Below are 24,100 nucleotides of genomic sequence, written 5' to 3' on the forward strand. Positions count from 1 at the left end.
GTGTCATTGATCTCAGGAAAAAGGTAATTGTTCTTAATAAAGGAGCTTGCAAATAGTCTTGGAAGTAATTTGTTAAGCACAAAGTAAAAAGCAATTAATATTCTTTTGTCTTCCCTGATGGGCCAATTTTATGTCACAGAAAGTGAAATGCTCTTCTTGAACCTCTTTTATGGTGTGACTTCACTGTGATATTTGACACTTTAGAGTATTATGGAAAGTTTGGTAATTCCTTCAGATGTTTTACTTAGACTCTGGCCCCTAACAGATTGAAGGCTAATGAAAGAACCAAAATCCTGCCCAAACATACTGAATTACCTCATGTTATAGAGAGGGGGGAAAATAAATAAATATAAACCAATCTTTTTTCTATGGTCATTTAGCCATTTTTCCTGTATTTGAAGCTTTAAAAGAGCCACTTTAGTGATTTATTGATGAAATAGATTAATAGAACATTTTCATGTGTACATCTGCATCAACAGCTTTGGATGGTAAAATGGATTTTGCAAGACTACCCTTATCAAATATGGAAACTTGGACAGATGTGGTGTACACTAAAATTTTTAAAGCTGGAAATGCTATAAAAGAGGAGGATCAGAAAATAGACTTTTTATCTCAGACTGCTAGTAGACTTTCAAAGGTGAATGAAATTCTCTGCAATGAAGCCTCAAGACTAATATTAGATTACTTGTTCTTTCAGATGGTGAAGACAATTTGATATTATTTATGGAGCAGCTGGCTCCTGAACTATTGGATATAAACGTTAACAGAAGACTCTATTCATGGTGAAAAATCCGCATCCTGTCACAATGAGAGTACCATCCAAATTTCCAAACGAATGGATAGAAAATAATTATTTTGAAGCTGCTGAGCTGCAGAATAAGATAGAATTTTGCTGAGGCAAACAAATGATAAAGATCCTCTACAGAAAATTCACATGGAATTTTCTTTTCCAACTATGAGTTCAATCATCCAACAAAATGCTGTCTTACACTGGTGAAAGTGACTTAGAATAAGAAGTAGATTGAAGCTGTGTTTCTTCTTCCTATAGATAGCATGCCACTATTCCAAATTAAATTTTGGTTTAGGGGTCTATGCTAAGTGAAAACTATGAGGAAAACATACACGTGCACCAGTGTCTTACAGGCTTTCCCAGTCCAGCCTGGAAGGCATGTCTCAGCTGCAGCATCATAGCTGGTCCCTGGTCCCCTACCAATCTGATGGTTACGGTGACATGATTGTGTGCTGTGAAGTTGTTACTGAACAGTATTCCCATCAGTTACTCAACATAGTAGCACTGAAGGTGAGGGGATGCCCTAAACTAGAAGGAAGGTCTTCTGCAAACCAGTCTACATTTCAGAGCCTGGACAGTGGAAGGCTCATCAGATACCAAGGTTGTGCTCTTAACCTGAACCACATGGCCCCTTTCTCTGCTGACTGCAAGTAGAGCCTGCAAGACTAGACATCTAACTTATACACTAAAATCCAGTGACCCAGGATAGGCACTATGAAAACCTAATTAAAACCTTGGAGTTGCAGCAAAAAGTTTAAAACTACTTCAGTTAGTCAACGGAATTGGGAACAGAATATTTCTTGGATATCCCAGTCCCAGATTCTGACACTCCTTTCAGAGGATTTCCAGTAATGTTGTCCCTAATAAAAATATCTGCCCTTTGTTAAGGAAGGTGTGTGGCCCTGTTATTTAAATGCAGTCTTCAATGAGAAGAATGTTTGTAGAAATCTGCAGTGTTCTACTGGTCTTGGAAAACTAATACATTGATTCCATGATTTTTTTTCTTTTTCTCAAATTCAAGGTCATTCTTGGGCAGAATGTCTGGCATGCATAGGGCTAGCACTGTGTTATTTTATTAGCTTGTGACTGAGTGTGACAGTCCCAGCCCCAGACTGAGAAGAAATCACAATCACAGTTTCAGAAAAATCAAACAGAATCTTCATTGTTAAGACCATACAGAGAGAAAACTCTTTGATAAACTCAATGCATTTAACAAATTCTGAAAATTTCATTCTTTGGATTTCCTAAAAGACATAGAGACTATAAACACAGGTAGGTTAGATCTGCATTCTGGTTACTTTAGGGATGGAATGTGTAACCACCTTGATACCCCAATAGGCTTTGAAAGTCTGACCAAAGTTCTTGAAAGTGTTCTGCCTAAACAATCCGGCAAGTATTGGATTTTTATTTTTTTTTAAGTTCTGAAATAGTAGATGACTACAAACATAGACAATGTGCACCAAATTAAGGCTTGCATCAAGTCATAAATTCACTGCACTTCAAAATTACTCGGGCCAGAGTGTACTTACATCAGTATCCTGTTTCCAGCAATGACGAAACCCAGAAGACTAGGGAAATATGTAAAAATTGTGAAAGCTTTCAATGAAACTTTCCATAATATTCCCTCAGCTTCTAACCATTTGCTTTCATCTAGGCTCCTGGACAAGGACTGCATTTGACAGAAATGCTGTCCCTATATTCAACGGAAGGAAAGATTTTCACCTGTGGATTTTCACCTTTCTGTTTGAACCATGTAAAATGTTAATATCCACAAGATGGCAAAGATGTCCACAGCTTAATGAAATGTTGCATAAAGAACTACCTCATGTTTGTTTGAAACCTGTGCTCTGGCAGCTTCATTTGATAGCCTTCTCTCTCTACATTACAATATGAAGAACTGATCCCTTCTCAGAGTCTCTGTGCCGTGATTTCAAAAGTCACTTTTCCAGCCTGACAAATTTCAGCCTATTTAACTGGATTTTTTTCTGTAGCAACATTTCCAGAACACTGATCATCCTCCCTGCCCTTTTCTATTTCTACTGAATCACTTTGAGATGGTGGAGCAAGGCTGCATGCAGTGTACCAGACGCAAGATGGGCCATTTATTCAACTAGTGACCTAAGGAATTTCTGTCTTGCCGTTTATTCCATTACTGATAATTCCTAACGTCGCTTATCGCTGAGTTGCCATTTTCTGGAAAGACAATAGCTGTAGGATCTGGCTGCTAAATTGTAATAGTTAGCTTAGAGGCCACCTTTTATGTGTAAATTTAGGGATTTCCCCTCCCCCCACTCCCTGCCACTTGTGTCACTTTTCATGTATATGCACTGAATTTCCACAGTCACACTACTGCTCAATCGGGTAAGATTTTCTGCAGTTTTTTTGCTGTTTGTCCTCATTTATTACCCAGTAGAACATAGTATTATCAGCAAACTTTTGGTCAGTGCATTACACACCTCTTTTTCTTGGTCATTTAGGAAAATGCTTAAGAGCATTCTTCCCAGAAAAATTCTTTGATTTTATGGATGGTTTCTTTCCAATATGAGAATTTTCCTTTTCAATATTGTATCTTGGCAAACATCTTCCCTTTTTGTCCTACTGCTTTTTTCTTTTGTGAGGTACATTTTCAGATTCATTTTGAAGATCCAAATAGAAATTCAGTAGAGTGGATGAATGGATTGTCCTTGTCCACATGGTCATAAACGCCTTCAAAGAACACATGTTGAATAATGAAGCATGACTTCCCTTTACAAATGCTGTGTTGACTGTTCCACAGTACTTTATATTTTATCTTTACATCCACACCTTCTGCTCTTACAGGTCTGTAAAATTCTCATGCAACCTTTAGATGTAGATGTCATATGCCCCATATTCCAGGCATGGCACCAAGGCCATGACGCTTGCTTTATATTTCCTTGTTTCCACATCTCTCAAAGCATTTCAAACTGAAAGCAGTCAACTGTCATTCTTAGGATGCTTCCAGTGTAGTCATCTGCCTTCCTGAAAAAAAACCTTTGCCTTTCACAAATGCTAGTGTAATAGTCCATGCCACTCCACTATCCATGTGTTATCACCAGGTTTCCGGTATGACACATCACACCGATTTTGCTGTTGAAACTTGTCAACAATGGCTTCTACTCTCTAATTATGTAAAAACTGAGCTATTTACAAAACAGGTTTATATCTATGTGAGTGTGTGTGCAAAAACTAGGGGTTTTAATTTTCGCTGGTGTGCCTAAGCCAGTGCTGCTAGCAGAGAGGGGACTACAGTATATTCCTTCATGTGTGCCTCCTCCTCTGTTGACTGAGTTCTTATGGACCATGTTTAAGCAAACACACGTCATGTGGTTGTTTGGCATATGCAAGGCTGAGAGTGACAGGCAAGACAGAAGAAGCCTAACAGCTCATTAAAGTGTGCGTCCAGTTTGCATGACTGGTGATTGTGGTGGGAGAGGGAATCAATAGCAATTGTCTGTATTGGACTTCACCACAGAAGAATAAACATTCAACACTACTGTGCCTGTATTATTGCATAGTGAAAAGATTTATCGACGGCAGTGAGAGCAGTTGTAGTAAAAACTCAGCTCTTCATAAGAACTTTCCAAAACAACAACAACAACAAAATTCATAATCATTGCAGCAAAAGTTACTTCTGGTGAAAGCGGGAGTTCAATTTCAGTTCAGCTGGTAGGTGGAAAATTGGGGTACTGTGATCCATCAGTATTGCTGTAATACCGAATAAATTGTATGAGTACCCTTCGGTCAGGTCATTTCTGTAGTTAGTAAAATCATATCTACCACAGTAGACCAAAGGGAAACATGTTTGTTCCATTACTGAAAATTCATGTTTTCTTAGGTAATGATTATGCAGTTATTACATACTGTATGATTTTCTGTCAGCCCAACATGCAGCAGCACACTCAGAACCATTCAGCTTGCTGTATTTCTACTGAAGGGCTGATTTTTATTTTCCTACGTAATGTGTACTACTTTATTCTTAGAAATATTTACCTCTAACTAAAATGAAAGCTAGTGCACTAATTAGTTGATAGGAAGTTTATTTGCTGTCCATTTAAATAGAATATGCCTTATCAATTTATGGTCTTGAGACACACTTTTGAGTGATTAAGTGCCTGTGTTTCAATTATAAAAGGCCTCCTAAGGGTGACTTAGGGTGTGTAAACACTGACAAATGTGCTCCTCATTATTGTAACATTAATGTCTGCCTTTTTCCTCTTTTATCAAATCCCAACATACTCTCAGAGGTGTAAATTTGCTAAGCACAGTGATGGATTTGCAGTAATGGCTTTTTCCCCCTCCATCTGTACTATCTTATATTTGTTGCTATAAGCAACAGTGCTTTGAATTGCTGTAAAATAGGATAGGTTGGTGATTATAATCTTTACAATGTGCAATTTTTCTCCATTTTCTCCACAAATATGATGGCCTGTGGAAGGATATGCTCCTTTACCTGGATTTATAGTAATCTTAGTTCCGTCCAGAAGTCTAGAAGTTTGTTTGCCCTTTCAAGGGCACATCTCTTTAAAACTGGCAAAAGGAGGAGGCTGTGTGTCAAAACTGATTAAATGTGTCAGCTGTGATAATCTGCTGCAGAGGTCTATCCAGCTCTGTATCCTCAGCATCCATGTTGGAATGTGGGAACCTTGGCTTCCTTTTCTCACGCTAAGGAAGTTGCAGTCTTGTCAGAGTCCTTATAACTTTGAACTCAGATATTATCAAGGTAAGACATCCTTCCATGTAAGTTTTAGGCAATTATTAATATTTCCCTCAAGTGCCAACACCAAGAGTAAATGACCATTTGGTTTTATTGGTTCATTTAAAAAGAAGTTCAAGAACGGCTGCCTTTTCACATATAGTTGTGTCCGCTTTTTATTTCATAAACAAGCTATTCAACTATTATGGAATAAAAACTAAATTTCTCAAAGCTTTTGGGGCATTCTTTGTGAAATTCCTTTGCTTTTCATGCACCTTCAGCTGTGGATCATAAACTGCAATAACAACAGTAGTTTTTTAAAATATGTATAACCAACTGTGTTTATCTAGAGCAGAATTTAGGAGAAAGCAGCAGCTATACCTTGACTGGAGATACAATTCAGGTGACAATAAATATCTCAAAATAGAAAAAACAACTAATTTTGTGATGTCCAGAGTATATGTTTATCATTAAATATCTCTAGAAGTTCTATTTATGAAATAATTATATATTTCTATCTGTACCCTTTCATGGCTTGTTTCAGATATATTATTTCAATATGAGCAGTACTTACAAATATGAATTTGTAATTTTAAGATTCATAATTACATCTTCAATATAATTATATTAAAAATATTTTTGAAACATTAATTTGTAAGTAATTTCCTTTAAAAGAGACACTAGGCTTGAATACATGAAAAACAGGTATGGAAGACCTTTTATTTACTTTGTCATGGGGAGATAATTTGAACTGAACTAGGCACATTGGTTTCAGTCCAAAGTGCAAGAGAATCTAGGTGTTAAAAGCTTGTTAAGAGACTGTGAATCATCCTCTTAATAAATGATAAGTTACCCATTTTTACTTTGGTAGACTATAAGTTTGTTCAGCCTTTACAAAATGTTACATCTGTTCAATACAATTAAAAAATAGCATCGTATTTCAAATGAACTTTTCAAGAACTGTAAGGGGCAGTGAAGTCACTTATTTTTATTTCAGAGATTCTGTGTCTAGAAGGAGACCTTAGATGAGAGATCATGGTATCTGTAATTGGTGGTTGTTTTATCTTACAAGTAGCTAATCCTTTTTCTGATATAGCAGCTTTTCTTTGTCATACAGAAGAGTGTGTAGTTTGGGTGATGCTTAGTAAAATGGAATAAAGCATGCTTATGAAGCTTGGCTGCTTACCAGCCTTTTTCTCTCAAAAAAAAGAAGAAATAATAAAGAGAAAGAGAAAGGAGTTCAAGCTAAGCTGCATTTGGGGGAGTAGGATTAGGGAGCAGCTACAGGTGCAATTGAGTTGGCAAGTGTGACAGACAGGGACTCACAAGCAACTGAGGGGAAGCTGCTGGTGGAAAAGCTCTTCAGCCGCATTTCTGTTCCTAGAATAGCATGTCTGATTGTGCTCTTACCTGGGGAGTCATTTGTTACATAGTGAGGATGGGGTGACTTACAAAGTAAACTATCTTAACATTCATCTAATGCATTTCTTTCCTGGAGGAGGGGGAGAAGAGAGAGATCTGTTTTTTCTTGGTCTGAGCTTGCAGGAAGAACTGTAAATAGGTACATTTGTGGGAGCAGTTCCTTTCTCCAGCAGCTTTGTTCTCTGCAAGGCCTCTTGGAAATAGAGTTTCTAGTATGTGAATGATGTGGGCTTACCAAGTTTTCTTCCCCCATGCCTTCTGTAGATCATATCTACTGTTAGTTTGGTTTCTGAGGAAAGTAAGATTTGGTCATCTTCTTATGTTGTTGATGAGTTGAGAGTATAGGTATAGTGAAAAGAATCCTTGTGGGATAATGTGGAGCATATGAGGTATGTCCTAAATAATGCACAACTTGGAAAAAAAAAAAAAAATCCTGTTTCTTCCCTTGCTGCTCACATCTGACTCTATTAAAAAACATACTGTAGTCCATGAGCTAAAGCAAAACATTTTCTATTATCCTGCTGGTTCTTCTGAGCAGGCTATTCTCTGTTATCATTGGGAATTTTGAAGTACTTAGCATTTTTCAGGGCTCCTTCCATTAAAACTTATCCAACTGGTCCAGTGTCAACATAGTTATTTTCCAACTGCAAATATATGCTTACCTGCTTAAGTGCAAATATAAATAAATTTTATCAACGTAGAGCTCAGAGCATAGCATGCCATATTGTATCTTGTGTTACCATAACCAAACTGCTTATTGTACCTAAACTAGCTCCAAAGTACCTAGGCTGTGCTGCACTTTATAACACTGATTGCAATCTAGACAAAACCAGTAGGAAGTTTCTCACAAATTTTAGAAGTTTTGCACTTAGGCAGTTCTGAAAATATTAGCTTACCCTAAACTGAGGTTGTTTGCTGTTGATAAATGATACTACAAGCAAGGCTTTTATCTCCTGACCTAAGATGTGTTTTTGTTGATTGTTTGATTGAATTCCTGGTATCATGTTCCATTCTTACTTCTTTTCCTTCCAGCCTTTCTCCTTATCTTAAGCCAGTTGTCTTTCTATTGTCATTTTATCCTTCACCATTGCTACTCTTTCAGACTCTAAAAAGAGTTCAGTAGCATAGCACAAAACTTTGTCTCAGGGACTAAGTTATATATCACTCTCTGCAACAATATTGACATAATGGACTGTGTATAAACTGGCAAAGCAAGCAATGGGGAACAATATATTCTATGAAATGGATCCACGTTGGCACTTTTTCTGTGTGTGTGACAGGGAAATGTTTGTGTATACGAGAGCAAATGGCATGCATCGGAAGCTGCAGTGCTCAAAACACCTCACAACTTTGCTTTGGGCAATACTGTTCCACATGTATTTTTCTTGACCTTTTTGAGTGAAATTTATTTTAATCAGGAACACACTTACAGCATTATCTGTGTGAAAACATATGTAACACACCAAGGACAATCCTTTGGTCATTAAACCAAAATATCTGACAAATATTCCTACCAGTCTGATTCATCCCTGACAGAATTCCATTTCTTACCCATCCCTCCATCTTCCAGTCAAAGTGAGCTCTGTTCAAGGAGCTCAGCTGCATCTGATATTAAAGCGTTCCCTGCAGCAGTAGCATTTTCTCCTGCTTTAGCTGGCTTTCTTTTCTCATATGCCTATACTGTGAATTGGGGTTTTGTTTAATTGATGCATGGCTCTCAAAACAGACTTCTAATATTGTTACGGTGCTGCTTTTTTTTATGCAGAGGTCTCTACAGTATGCGTGAAGTGCGATCAATAATCAAAGACCTATTGGTTTTAGATATTGTATATAAAACAGTATATAAGGACAGTCCCAGCCTGGAGAACTGTTAAAGAAATGCAATTGTTAAAAAAATCCTTAAAGAACTGTAATCTGTTCCTCTGTCCCCAAACCCAGCATATATCTGCCTCACATGATAAAAATAGATGTGTATATTATGAAGGTATAGACACACCAGCCAGTTCTGTACAGCTGTCCGGATGGCCAAGGTAAAATGTATCAGTAATTGTTTTGTAACCAGTCTGGACAGTTAAGGTAAAACACATTAGTAATTGTTTTGTAACCAGTAAGATTAGAATTTCTGACCTCCTTGTGATACTCATAAGAAGTGAGTCATTGTCAAATTCAACTGTAACTTATTTGCGAATTGTGAAAACACAAGTGACTTGTGGGAAAGTAGGAAAAGTATTAATCATCCTTCACTGCAGAAATCTGTTCCCTCTGCTGATGATGAGTTGTAGACTTCACTTGAGTCTGAAGAGCTTGCTAACCTGAGACTAAAGAAACTAAGAATCAGACTGTCCTATTGCAGTAGGCTCTGTCATAGCGCTACCACTGCATATAGCCTTGCACAGATGAAACTGCAATGTAGTTTTTCCAGGTATCTAGATATTAAATTCAGAGGCATCATGAATTCATGTAACATACATATGTAACTAACTTAAAATACTAAAAGGACACTTAAAATGGGGTGAAAAGGAATGCTTTATAGAATTGAAATAGCTGTGTTGTGGAGAAATATAGATTGTGTAGATGCTCTGTAGGATATAGAGGACATGAAAGCCCTGCAGTTGTGGCTTCAGAGAATCAGTGTTTAACTGGCTCATGAAAAAGATACAAACTGCTAATATTTTTTGTGCTTCAGAAAAATTTAAGCAAATACTATTTTGCATAATAGAAACTTTTTAAAAAAATAGAAGTGTGCTGGTATTTGGGATGGGACATTTATAATTTCTTCTGTATCTAGTAATATGTTTTATTTTGTCTGAAAACTGTTTTAGCCTGTCATTATGCTTGTATGCAATGGTTACACATAGCAGAGCTCCAAGATAAGGCTGGACAAGTGCACAGCAGAAATTATTCTCATAGCTTCCTTATTGCATGAGAGGCCTGACCCACAAAAGCACAGAATATCTCTGCCAGATTTGTTGCAAAAAGGATACGCTTGCTTGCTATGCTGGGAAGCAACTTGTGACATGAGCCTTACAAACGCCGTCCTCCTCTTACTGTACTTAATTCCCCCAGCTTTTGATTACAGTCTTAGTAGCTTCCACTTCAGTATTGCAGATTAAATTGCCAATTAGAGCACTTCAGTTCCTCTCTCTGTATGGAGTGACACATTATTGAATTGGTTTGAAAACAGATATGATACCACTTCAATATTTTACATGCAAAATTCTTATCCATCAGGATTTCTGTATATGTACATTGTATGACCTCAAGATACTGAGTGGTTGTCAGTGGTTTTCTGACCATCCCAAGCTGGAACTTGTGAACTATATCTTCTTTGCCTTCAAAATGGAAGAAAGTATTGGGGGGAAAATGGAACTCTAGAAGAGGAGATTTTAGTTTTGATAGTGAGCGAAGAAGAGGTAGGAAAGATAACTCACATAGATGGGGTAGATTTGCTGTAGTTGAGTAGTTCCCTAACTGGACCTTAGGGAACTGAAGTAGATCAGCCCTCCTACTGCAAGGCACATGGCAGCAATTCAAGGACTTGGATCTTCTTTGACTTTCTTGACTTTGACATCTGGTGCAGGGTATATAGACTACTGGTTAAATCTAGCACAGAAATTGCTACAGAATATCTATCCTGAGAATTATTCTTGATAATAAATTCTTCCCAAATAAAAATAAAATAGTGTTATTGGGATGTAACTGTGGATAGTGGGGTTCTATGGAAAGGGAGTTTGATTATTGTTGCAGAGAGGTTTGATAAATCACCTGGCTTCTTGTATAATTTTTTCTTGGCTTGGCTAACTGGGAATCAGGAAAGGTACTGCACAATATTGATTCTGAGTAATGTATAGTAAAACTCCTGTTTGAGTTTAAAAAGCAGGATATTGTTAAGTATATTAATAACATATCTTGCCCTGATGTGTTTGTTTTGAACGTTTTGGTGGGGGCTGTACTCAGCAGAACAGTAGATACAGATTACAGTCAGACTTTTAAACACTGGTTTAGAGGTTTGACTAGATTGTTCATCCTGGATTCAAGAATTTTGACTGAAAGAACTGCCTCTACAGAAAGCCAGAAAACAAACAGCCAAGTAACAAATCTAATTTTTATTAATTCAATAATGAAAAAAAATACCATGCTGAAGTCATTTGGTGAAATTCTATTTTACCAAGTTTCATGCAATTGTAGTAGCTATTTCTTTATAAAAGTGATCTATAATGAATGCAAATTATATGCAGTGATGTCATGTTATTGTGTCTTACACAAGGAGTGTGTTAGAAATCCTTAGCTCTGACTAATTCTGGTTGCAAATGCAAAATCAGGCTCACAACTTCAGTGCTACAGGCTACTCAGAAGAATGCTAGGAAAACTGCAAAACTTCAAATCATACTTGTTTCTTGGACAGAAAGCCAGTAGTCATTGCAGCTGCATGCAAATCAAGGCTTTTTTTCCTTAAAGTTGATTTGTTTTCCTGCTAGCATTATTTAAAAACAAACAAACAAACACACACACACACCCCCCCCCAAAACAACTACTGTGTCTTATTTTTAGGAAACCTTATCTATTTATAATGCGTTCATAACATTTTTAAGTACTGAGTGAAGTAGTTCAATCTCTTTGGGCCAGAAATCTAATTCACAACCTATTCATATGATGCATTCAGCATTCAAGGTAGTTATTTGAATTTTCACAACAACTTTTTGTTTCTTCAAGTCTTTACACTTGACTCATCAGTTTGTTTTCAACTTTCTGATAAGAGGAACATCAGTGGAGCAGCCCCGTCAGTTTAAATGAGGTTTCCTCCAGTCTGAAGATTTCTTTGCTAATCACAGGCTAGGTTTTGTGGATGGACAGTCATATCACTCAGGCCTTTTCTATAATGTGCCATAGTGTGAGAAGGTTTGAGTGCCGGCATATTTAAGTGAAAGCTATATTCGGTAATGGATTCTACGTGACAGACAGCTGCTAAATACCTAGACAGTCACGGTTTGTCAAGGAAGTCCAGAATACAAAATCTATTTACCAAAACCAAGCAAATACATGCATCTGATGTTTGCATTACATGTTGCTGCTACAACAGGGAATTATTAAGGTGCTGGTGCACTTAAGCATTGTATTGTTCTGGTATTCTGTATTCACTAACCTGGAAGGAAAGCATCTCTCACCCTATCTCTTCTGTAAACTAGTAGACAGAAGCCAGTGTTACGAATCAATAGTTCAGACTGCAAAAGAACAAACTGACCATATTCAGACATTCAGCCAACATTAAATAGAGACTGTGCCAGAGGCATTTATTACGTGTTTTCCTAGTGCATTTATTAATCACTTCCTCAAAGTCCTCTGTTAAAAAAAATATATCTCTGAATTATCCATCTCTGAATGTGTCATTGCATAAATATTACTAGACTTTAAACAGTAGCGTTTTAGAGAAATGTGTTTAACAAAAGAAGAACCTGAAAAGGTAGTAGCAAGAAAGTTTCAAATAGGAGAAAAAGAATTCTAGCAGGTAGGGAGTATGTTTACATGGGTTGGGAAAATTAAAATGCAAAATTTCCTGTATTCATTTAAAGCAAATTTTTGAAAGGAATTTGCTCATATTAGGACTCGTTTTCTCTGTGACAGTAACTGGTTAACTATTTAAAAACTGCAAAAAGGCAACAGTGATCTGAACAACCAACTGGTATTCTTGAAAAATATTTTGAAAGGTGGTTTTCATTCCTAGGGTAGTCATTTGCCATTAGTGCAAAATTTACCAAGTAAACTGTCAAAACAGAGATGAATATACTTAGGATACTGTCAATTCTGTTATAAAGTCTTTGTTAGGACTGTTGGTGATGCACCATGTAACATTCAGCATGTCATTACAAGTTTTAACAATAAAACCATTTTCTGTAGCATATCATGAGATATCACTCTGTTGCGAGTGTTTTCTGAATTCTATGAGATTTCTGTGAGATTTGCTAGGCCAAAGACACTAAAAATCAGCTGTTTCTGTGCAAACTTCATGAAAAAGCTTCCCCAGGTAATTTTGTTCTCTGTGTAGGGACACATAACTGCACAAGGTGCGGAGCTGAGTAATTTGTATGCCACTTTGGACATAGGTGATCAGTTCATGCCCCATGTGGTCAAGTTTTAGTACCTGTAGGTGGTTGTGTTCAGCTAACAAAACACAAGATCTGTTGACTGTGAACTTTCTCCAGATGTTAGCAAAAAAATTATTTTAAAAAAAAGTCTTTCACTAAGACATGCACATATGCAATTGCAAATTATTTACAAAACTTGCTATAACTGGAAAAAGGTGCTAACTCAAATAAAATGGAGCTTTAAAGCGTGAAGAGACTGAAGATGTGCATTTTGCTGCGTAGTGTTTTCTTCTGGAAGGATAGCGAAATAAAAAGCCCCAAAGCTTTTAGAAGTAATGCTCAGCTGCATTTCCTTAAAGGTTAGAATGAGCTACCATTCAAAGTATATTTTCCTTATGCTCAAAATATGATCATGTAGGGTCTGCTAAGCCTCACACATTCCATTTTCTTCAGCGGGGCTTGGATGCACCAGATGAGGAATGGCTCTTGGAGTTACAACTTCAGCTTTTGTGAAAGAAAATGGTTTCTGACCTCATCATTTCAGCAGAAACCCATAATCTGAACATAATGCAGGTTGTGATATATCCCAAGTCTGGAGGCGACATCTGAGAGAGAAAGGAGAAACAGCCATGACCACGAATTAATTGCCAGGTCCCCATTAGCAACCTGAGACTTGTTGCGGTTTAACCCGACAGGCAGCTAAACACTACACAGCTGTTTGCTCACTCCTCCCAAGTGGGATGGTGGAGAGAATCAGAAAAAAGTTAAAACTCGTGGGTTGAGGTAAAGACAATTTAATAGGAAAGAAAAGGAAGGGGGAAATAATAATAATTATTATTATTATTATAAAAGAACATACAAAGCAAGTGATGCACAACGCAATTGCTCACCACATGCCGACTGATGCCTGGCCAGTTCCCCGAGTTACTTTCCCCTGAGTTAATTTACTGAGCATGATGTCATATGGTATGGAATATCCCTTTGGTCAGTTGGGGTCAACTGTCCCAGCTGTGTCCCCTCCCATGTTTTTATGCACCACCAGCCTCCTCACTGGCAGGGCAATATGAAAAGCTGCAAAATTCCTAGGCATAGTATAAGCACCGCTCAGCAACAACTAATACATCAGAGAGTCAGCAACATTATTCTCCCCTAAATCCAAAACACAGCACTGTACCAGCTGGTAGGAAGAAAATTAACTCTATCATAGCTGAAACCAGGACAGAAAATAGTGGGCCTCTATTTCTCCAACATGGCTTGATAGACTTGGAGACTTTCATGTTCTTGGCTTACTAAATATGACTTGATTGTTTTAATCATGTGGAGAGCATGTAGCTTTTGTCAGTAAAAAAGTGCAAGTACCAAAATTGAAGTGATGGTGAGCATGGCATTTGGACGCTGGGTTACACACCTGTGTCTGTTCAGAAACTACTGCAGCACAAGAGGGTGGGATTGATGCACTGAAGCAGTTGGGGCTGAGGACCTGGCACTTCGACTGAGGAGTTTTGTCATATTAACCGATCTTTCCTACAGTCTATGACCATTAAAGTAAAACTCTGATCTACATCTCACTTTACGAAAAAGGGTGCTTATAATGGCTTCCAGAATACTAAACATTGATTCCTGGGTCCTTGTTAGGGTAAACAATATAAAATATCTAACAAGGTTCATCCTTGTTTGCCTTAGCACTAGACCTTAAAGAGAATTTAATACATAATAAATAATGAAAACAATGCTAATTCCTCAAACTAATAAAAGGAAGACTTAGTAGGACATGATCACAAAAACGAAATATAGAAAGGGTTAATAATGTGTCAGAGCAAATTAATTGAAAATTGCAAATGAACTCTGATTGACTCTTTTTGCATTATTAAGCTTAACAATGGTATTGCAAATTGTTTTTGGCGTCTATGTCTCTTAAGACATGCATGCATCACATATTTCAGCTTGCTTTATATTTAAAGCAACAAAAAAAAAAAAGCTTATATCAGGGGTGTCAAACTCATTTTCACTGGGGCCCACATCAGACTCATGGTTGCCTTCAAAGGGCTGAATGTAATTTTAGGACTGTATAAATATAACTACTTCTACATTTATTACATTACATGTGGCCCTTTGCAGGCAACCGTGAGGCTGATGTGGGCCCCAGTGAAAATGAGTTTGACACCCTTGATTTATATATTACATTACTAAACTATGTCTGCAGGCTGTTTTACATGTACTATCAGGCTGAAGAAAAAAAAAAAAAGAACAGAAATCCATGTCTTTGTAAAGTTGTACTAAAACATTCTTTAGTATTACATGGAGAACTTTTGATATCATAGAAATAATAGTATTTAAGACTATTAATATTCTTACTTATGATGATTAATATGTTAATTTGATTTTTCATCTTTTGTTCCGTTACTTTGTTTTGCCTTTGATTATCTAGCTGTACATTTAAACTCTCATTATTTTTTTGTGTAACTTTACCACTGAAAGTTACGGCAGAAGTATTTTGGAAGGGTTTTACTTTTCACTTCCAGAATACTTTAGCCTTTTCTTCCTCTCTTTCTTTCTCACTTTCTCTCTTTCTTTCTCTCTTTTTTTTCTTTGGAAGTTCACTATCAAGTGTTTGACTTCTGGCATAAATTATGTGAAGTTTATTCTCATCCTTTGTGGGTGTTTTCGTAGAACTCTAATTTTATTCTTAGAGCAGCAGATATATCATTCTTCATGTTTCATACCACTAAACGCTTTCTTCTTCTTTTTTACCATCACTAGGTACTCTGTTCCATTTGTTTCATCCATTTATGCATGATTTTGAACTCAGAAGAAGTGATAAATGCTGTCTCCCGTTTATCACTCAGCTCTTAAGTCATTCTGACAGCAGAAACTGGTGTTCCAATTTGCCAAGGTTCATTAGGTCATCAGAAAGTGCTAGCAGGAACACCTTGCCACCTCCAAACTTACTGCACTAAATGCTGTGCCACCAAATGATCCAGTTCAGGAATTGGTCTAAGAGAGTGTCCACCAGAGCTTGTAATAACACATAGAAGTATTCTGTCTCGATGGATGTTGAAATTATTACCTCTCATTGGCAATTCAATGAAACTATCATTTTTCCTTGCAGTTCCTCTTCTTTTCCACCATATGTTCTCCTTAATATACGCTTCTGTCACTCGCCATGAAACAGGCTTTCTGCAGCTCCAGCCTACTGTTTGCTGCCTGTGACTGCTTTCCAGTTCAGTTTTTCCTGATGAAGGAAGTTCATCATCAATGTAGGCTTGTTTCTTCACCATCAGACAGTTTGTATTTTTTTGTTACGTGTGTACAATTTGCAGCTGTAGTTGAATGTTACATAAATAATATGATTAATTAGCACTTATTACTGCTTTACATTTCCTAAGTACTGCACAAACTAGCTAATCAAGCAGTTAATAAACTAATTAAGCATAAACAACATGCAGTGACAGGAGTTGGTTTTTCTCTTTGTTCTTGTACAATCCTTTTGCATACACGTATGCTGTGAAGTCTATAATCAAAAATATGTATAAAAAGTTCTCCTGATTAGGCGATTTCTTCAATTTTTCTCACAGTAAAATATAATTGAAAACCCGTGCTTGTGTAGCTAGATATAATAAACCTGATTACGCCATGTGAGGGTTTTAAAAAGCTTTTTACTGCAACCTGTGTTCCCATTCAAATCAACAGCAATGTTGGCAGCCAGTGTGAGCAGAGATAGGCCAGCAGCAAACTCCTGCGACTAATGTACTAGACTCATAACTCCATAAGATTGACTTGATGGGTCTTCCTTATTAGTGCAAAATAAAGAGAAAAGTCCTGGTTAGGGTCAACCTGGAAGTAGTGTCTAGGGGTTTGTTTGTTTTTTAAGGAAGACCATTGTAACTAATATTTAGTTAATAAAGATAAACCTGGTATACTGAAATTTTTCATTAGTTTGTATGTGCACCAGGAAGTTGCGTATGACCACTTGCCACAATTTATGCCAGTGACATATGAGTGAGGTTATTTTGTAGTTTTGTGAATCAGCTCTATTGATAAGGTAGTTTGAACTAGCGTAAGTTTTTTGTTCTCAAATTGCCAGGTGTAAAAATACATGGCTCCCCTTGACTAAAAAAAAAAAAAGGTGCCAATTTCTCTGCTAAAGAAAGGAATGTTGAATTGTGCAGGACATAACACACAGTCTCTCCTGTGCCTTGACTAAGACAGTCCAGTTTTGTGGGAATTCATGCAGGAGTAAACTTTCTCCATTTTCCCAGCCAGTGTAGTATGTTGAAAGACAATGTTGACAGCTTTTTTTCCATGTTCAGTGTAGTATCCAGAGCCCTGTTTGGCAGGTTTGAAGGCTTGAGTTTAAGTACAGCCAATGGATGATGAACAAAACTGAACAAAACAAATTGTGCACTGTATGGGAAAACCATTACCTAGCCAGATGTTTTAACCATGACAATTTGCAGGGATAGCCTCTGTCATATATCCACAGTGATGTTCTGCTTTGGCTCCAAAGCAAGTGTGGAATGCAATTTACTAAATGGGGAGGGGAAAAAAAATAAATGAAAAAGAAAAAATAAACAGGACAATTTTTCACCAGGAAATGGTAAAGAGAAATAAATGTGCTCTTAAACATTTTGAAGATGGTCTGCTACCTTGACTGATTTGTGTTATAAGAATTGTGACCTTTATGAAAGTTGTGATTAGATTATCAAAGTATCCCCGTTTGCAGATTTCTAATTGTGCTGCACAAGTCAAGTTTATTACATGGCATATTTTCAACTAACTGTGTAACTGAGAATTTCTCTCTGCAACAGCTGGATGCAGTTTTTTAACATGTTCAGTATCAAAAACTGCTCAAATGCCTTGTGATTGCTATTTTGGCTGAAAACAGGTTTTTGGCATTTCAAAGCAAAGGGAATTTTGATGATTGCAGGAGTAAGACTTCATACAATAGAAACATGAGCTGGACATGTTTAAAATGTATGTACAGATTCTGGAAGATGTACTTAGAAGCTGTCTACTTTTTACTGTATACTGTGAAAAAAATACATCTTGCTTTTTTGTTTCCTATTTTTTACTGCCTGTCATACTATTTTCAGGTAGAGAGGGATTGAAATTTATATTGTGTTTAAAAACACAATAATTCTTGTGTTGCACTGACATATTTGCATCTAGACATGTTCTCAGAAGTGAGGGTGAAAACTTAAAGACATTGTGAGGAATATGAAGACCAGTATAATGCAAGAAGCAGCATCACATGTTTGGGGAGACATCATTTGAGGTACACTAGTTTTTAAAAATTGGCAGATTTGTATTAGAACCATTTCTATAATGTACAGATTACAGTCAGAAATCGCATATAGATGCACAACACTATGGGAAGAAAAAAATTGTAGTTGTTTTTTATAACATTTAGCTTGACCCTGCAGGTACAATGTAGAGACTTCCACCACATATGTGGTGTGACGAAATATGTCTCTAGATATATAAGTATCAGATGGACTGGCCAGTCCATTATGGAATTATTTTGTATAAAATAATGGTGTGCTAAAATTTTTCTTTCTTGTTCACTTCCTTAGGAGCAAGAGACAAGCTGACTGACCTTGACTGTTATTGTGTTCTAGAAATTTCATGAGGCTATCTTATGTATTTTCTTTCATTGCTCATTGAAACTGGGATGATATTGTACGTGTGCCAGATGCCTGGTTGCTAGGTCTGGACACCTCTCATCTTTTGCTGACCTTTTTGCACGGCAGCCACAATGCTGTTTGGGTTCACTGCTGGGCTCTTCCTCTGCAGTCAGTGCAGGGTGAGAGTTTCACCTTGCTGGAAGTACTTGTGAGGCCAGGCAGGAGCAAGACAGGGTGAGGAGTGATGGAAAGGAAAAGCACAGCAGCTGTTCGGAGTGAGCATGACCACAGATATTGCCTCTGGCCTTTCTTTCCTTGCTCTCTCTCTTGTTGTGCTCAGATTTTTTACCTTCTCTCATCCCTTTAGTACAGCTGTTTTATAACTATTCCTGTTTAAAATATGTAGACTTCTCGAGATGGCGGTGGATAGAGAAGATGGTGGGCTTATGACTGTTTTTTTTTTTTAAACTTGTCTCTGTTTTAGTTTTTTGCCTCCTTTTGAGCCAAGTCCTATATACACATACCATGAAAAATCTCACAGTGGCACAGTCTGGGGTGAGGAGCTGTGAAAGCCTCTCCTTATTGCGAAACAGGTTTGGAAATATTAAGGCTTTATATAACTGATTCTTTCATTTACAGTGAGGAGCAAATTAAAACCATCTACCTCCAAGTAGAAGAGATTGCAGAACTTCCCACTGGTGCTGATGCAGGAACATTTCGTAGAGAATATTATATTCCTCCTGTGGATTGATGTTGAGGGAAAGCCTGTGCTTGGGATTTTTCCTTTATGTCGGGTGCAGACTTATAACTCAGTTCAAAATCAATTAATATTTATGAGGTTGGGCTGATAAAAATACAACTGCTGTGAGACAATGAAATGCCTGCCATTCACAGGCTGCTATATAGTGGTATAAATATATATTTAAGTTTGAATTAATTAAATTGTATTTAAACCTTTCTCTGTGTGCTTGTAAACGTATACCAGTGTGTATCAGCACTAGTGTACATTGTTGACAGCTGACATGTGCGGTCAGCATAATTTTAGACATATTTCATTTCTTGCATAGTACTTATCTGAAGTTACCACTGATTCAGAATTTAAATTTTTTTCTCATTGGTGTGCTAGCTACTGAAATCAGGTTTTCTCAAGGCGTGAATTATTTCTGCTTTGTATGCAGAAACCAGGAAATACCAGTAGTGATTGTCTAGTGCCTTCCTAAAGTAGCATAATTAAAAATCACTATTGCAGTGCCCTTTAATTGGCATTGATTTTAATCCTTTACTGTTAAATAGCTTCGGGTTGGCGTCTGTTCAGTTTAGAGTAAAGTATAGTCAGAAGACTGTGTCTGTGTTACTGGTGACAAATACAATCAGGCTAGAAGGGCTCATCTTCATTGCCTACCTTGCCCAGTAGGGTGATGGAAGATATGAGCAGCTTATTATTGGTAACTTAGTGCTCTAGTTGTCTTGGGGAAAATAAGTGGTTTGCTCTGATTACAGACAAAATCTTAATATGTTATTATGTTATTACCATAGATCAGGAGCTGAGCTGTAGACGTTGAAGTATTGTATTAATATTTGCTGTGCTTAGATTAGCTGAACTGGCAGCATATTTAAGTAGAGACTTGGGCTTTCTTATTATTTACTTAATTATATTTGTAATTTACTGTGGCTCAGTACTCAGCATGATTTTTAATTGTCTGAGGGTGACTGTTAATTTTACAAATGAGGTGGAATAAGTGTGTGTAATATTGCAGTCTTGGCTTTATAGGAAAAAGGTTGAGTTTTGTGCTCATTGCTAAGCTTTATAGTATTCCCATTACTACTACACTAGTATGGTTCTAATTAAATTTTTAGAAGTTCATTTGCCAGTAGACTGCCAGTTACTAGGCACTCCTCATTTCTGTAATTATTACTACTTTGCTATAATTTGGATAGCAAATATGTGACGTTCCTGACTAGTGCTTAAAATGTTAAAAAAAAAAAAAAAAGCTAGTGGTTTAATATGCACTAAATCATGTTCTGAAAGAGGCCTCTTCTGAATATCTGAGGTTATCTGCTATTTGCGACCTTGTGTATCCTCACTGAAAGGGTGCACCATATATAAAGCCCCTCTAAGTGCATACTTGTAATGGAACATATTTGGGCTGTTAAATTAGGCCGGTATCCTGATTTTGCTTGCAGAAAAATGGATAGTCATGCACTTTTACTACAAGTTACTTAGTGAAAATATGAGAAATGAGAAAAAAAAAAAGTGGGAAATAATAATAATAATTTAAAAACAAACAAACAAACAAAACACAAACAAAAAAAAACCCACAACAGGTAAAAATGACATGACAGCAGAGCCCCAGAAATGTAAAGATGTGTCATGTAGAAGAGAAATCAAGTGGCTTACTAGGTAATAAAACACTTGAAGACTTGTCCTTCATTTTTGCATTGAAATTTAGAGATAATGCTCACACTGTGAATTGGTGTTCCGCACAGGAATGGTACAGATGTGATTAGAGTCTATTTCTTAGAATTACAGAGTCACAGAATAGTTTCCGTAGAAAGGAATTATAGGCAGTCATCTAGTTGAAGCCCTGGCTCAAGCAGGGCTAATGTCAAAATTACATCAAGTTTCTGAGTGTCTTGTTCAACTGAGTGTCCAGCATCTCCAAGGACAGAGAGGCCACATCCTCCCTGAGCACCTGTTACAGTTTATTACTTGTTCCTGTTCTTCACTGCACTTTTACCAGGTGTCATTCTGACCAGATCTGGCTAGAACCACGTGGTGGGGATTAAGTTATTATTTGCCACCTAAAAGCTGGTTTTAGAGGCTCTGCTTTTTGTAAATGATCTGCCATACAATATCTGTGTAATCTGAGTCATTGCTGTATGCTAAAACTGAACCAGAAACTGGGGGGATTCAGGATTAAACTGATCCCTGCTATGGTGATGAGTACAGGCAATGAAGCAGTCTCAGGTCAGTCCATTGAGTGAAAATTCAATTCATAATCATGAAATCACAGAATATTAGGGATTGGAAGGCTACAATGTCAAGGTCAAAAGTCTGTTGTCCATGTCCTGTTTCATGCATCAGAGACCAAAAGAAAAGTTACAGGAATGTGGCAAACATGTACTCTCTTAGCCTTCAGCCATCTCAGACTTTGGGTTTTGCTGAACTGGATGTTCCTGAACATTTATAGTTAGCTAAATTTGGGTAATTTAATTTTCCAACACCTGTTCTGACCTCTTGAGGGCACGATTTGATGTTCATGACCTCCTGTGACAGAGATTTCCACAGCACAACTGCATGTTGAAGAAAGAGCAACCTTCCTTTGTTCATTTGTTCTCCTTTCTTTGTTTTTATGAATGTCATTCTTAAACAGATTAGTTCAATGCCTTCTAGTTCTTGCACTGATCAGAATGAGGCAGTTAAAAAAAGATAGCTTTACTAACCCTCTCCATGCTAGTCATGTTTTAATAATCTTCTGTGATTCAGTTCACTCTTTGAGACTAAAGAGTCTTACCCTATTAAGTTGTTCCTTGTGCAGAAGTCATTGTGTACCTTCCATCATCATCTTGCTCTTCTGTGAACCTTTTATGGCTGTATCTCTCTGATTAAATAAAAAGTTTAAAAAATTAAAAAACAGGGATAGTGGGCAGAGAAGACTGGCATGCATGGACATACACAACTAAGAAAGATCAAAAGCAAAAGGCATGAAGAATTAAAACAATTTTTAAACTAGTAAAACTATTTAATTGGACTGTTGACTTGGATACTACTGTATGTAGTACAGAGCCTCAAGCACACTAATCTGTGATCATCTCTCAAAACTGTATCAGAAATACTTACATGTTTGCAGAAAGTTGCTCTCAAATTTCATCTTTTTCATTTTAGGCAGTGGCTTACAGTGTGCTTAACACCCGTGTGATACAGGTGATACCTTCATGTTGCCTGGCCTCAGTCTCTCTGTTGTCACTAAACATATCTGACAAGTTTAATTTCTCTTATCCAAGTGGATGCTGCCAGTTAAGAGAAACCCGGTTGAGCGCAGCTTCAGAGAGGTTCTCAAGCAGATCTTCAAATATCAGAGTTTCAGTGGGTTCAGACAAGTCCTTAAAATGGAAGGCTCTGCAGGACCTGAATGATTTCATCCTTTAGAGATTTATCTTTGAAATCTCCCTTCTCTTTTGTGGAAAAATCATTCCAGTGTACTTGTTGCAATTAAATATACTCTGTCAATTTTATACTCTCAAGGAAAATCTGAAATGATTATGTTGTAGTCAATATTGTAGTCAAATTAAAGCCTCTCTCAAAAGAGATCCTGTCAACTGGAAATCTATGCATGTCTGAAATTATTTAAAAGTAATTTCTGATTCTGTACCTCTCTCTCAATATCCCAACTTGGTTTTACCCTCATATTTTCCTGCTTTAAACATATATTTCTACCCCTTCTGACACAAAAACCTACACAACCAAAAAAGAAAAGTGAATTAAAGATCAACTGTACAGAAAGAACTGTAAAGTTAGTTTTAGACTTAAAAAGAAATACACTAAAGATGGAAATATACCTCAGGGGGGAGGCGGGCCCTCAAAGCCAGCTATGCACAAAGTGCTGTCATTGGAGTACTGCTGGAATGTGTTCCTATTCAGAGACTTTGAACGAATGTCAGAATTTAGTTCATCTTGGAAAGGGATCTCATAGTAAATAAAAAGTAACAAAAGACAGACTGCAGCCTTTATCAGTTTAGCTGCTTTTGAATTTAAGGAATTCCCAGAAATAAACTTGTCCTGTGTACAGAGGCTGTTCCTGTCCTCTTAGCAGTTATTTGGAAGAACTTCAACCCAAAGCTTGTTGCTTTATGAAGATGTGCATCCCATTTTCAAAGGAGTTCATTTAAGAAAGTTTTCTTGGCTATGGGAAATGGGACATAAGATTGTTTGATTGGGTTGGTTTCTTCTGGCTTTATAAATGTGAGTTTCTAATATTTGCAGGTTATTTTTGCTCTGAAAATTTTTACTTGCTTTTTCTGACAACTAGTGCCCAACTGTGGTCTGTGTAAAGTGTTTCTCTGAATGATCATCAAGAGAGTAGTATAACTTTGGAGTTTTCAACACATCAAACAAGTTGTTTTACTGAATATACTTCATTATAGTCTGAGGCTAGTATTAAAGCAGACCTAGCCATACTTTTTTTTTCTTTATTTTAATATGCTTTACAGTAGAAGTTTGATAGGAGCTGTTAATTGCTATTGCAGGAAAAAAAAAAAAAGTGCTTCTTCTGTCTTGTACGTACGAATTGTTCACATTACGACAATAACTAAAAGCCTAGAATAAAATAGGTTAGACCTTTAAGTGATGAGAAACAAAACTGGAAATAGTGAGATGACTCATACAGCTCATATATAGAGCACAGAGGAAAGCCATTTATTTCTGTTATTCTCAGTATATAGTACTGGAAAACTAAGAACCAAAAAG

The 24,100-nt window shown here is 37.0% G+C and overlaps 1 protein-coding gene across 5 annotated transcripts in view; it reads left to right on the forward strand.

The window, feature by feature from the left end:
* Window positions 1-24,100, forward strand: part of DLGAP1 (DLG associated protein 1) — a 410,661-nt gene that overhangs the window by 130,858 nt on the left and 255,703 nt on the right. The window lies entirely within an intron of this gene.

The sequence above is a fragment of the Columba livia genome, chromosome 2, assembly GCF_036013475.1.
Source record: "Columba livia isolate bColLiv1 breed racing homer chromosome 2, bColLiv1.pat.W.v2, whole genome shotgun sequence".
NCBI classification, from domain to species: domain Eukaryota; kingdom Metazoa; phylum Chordata; class Aves; order Columbiformes; family Columbidae; genus Columba; species Columba livia.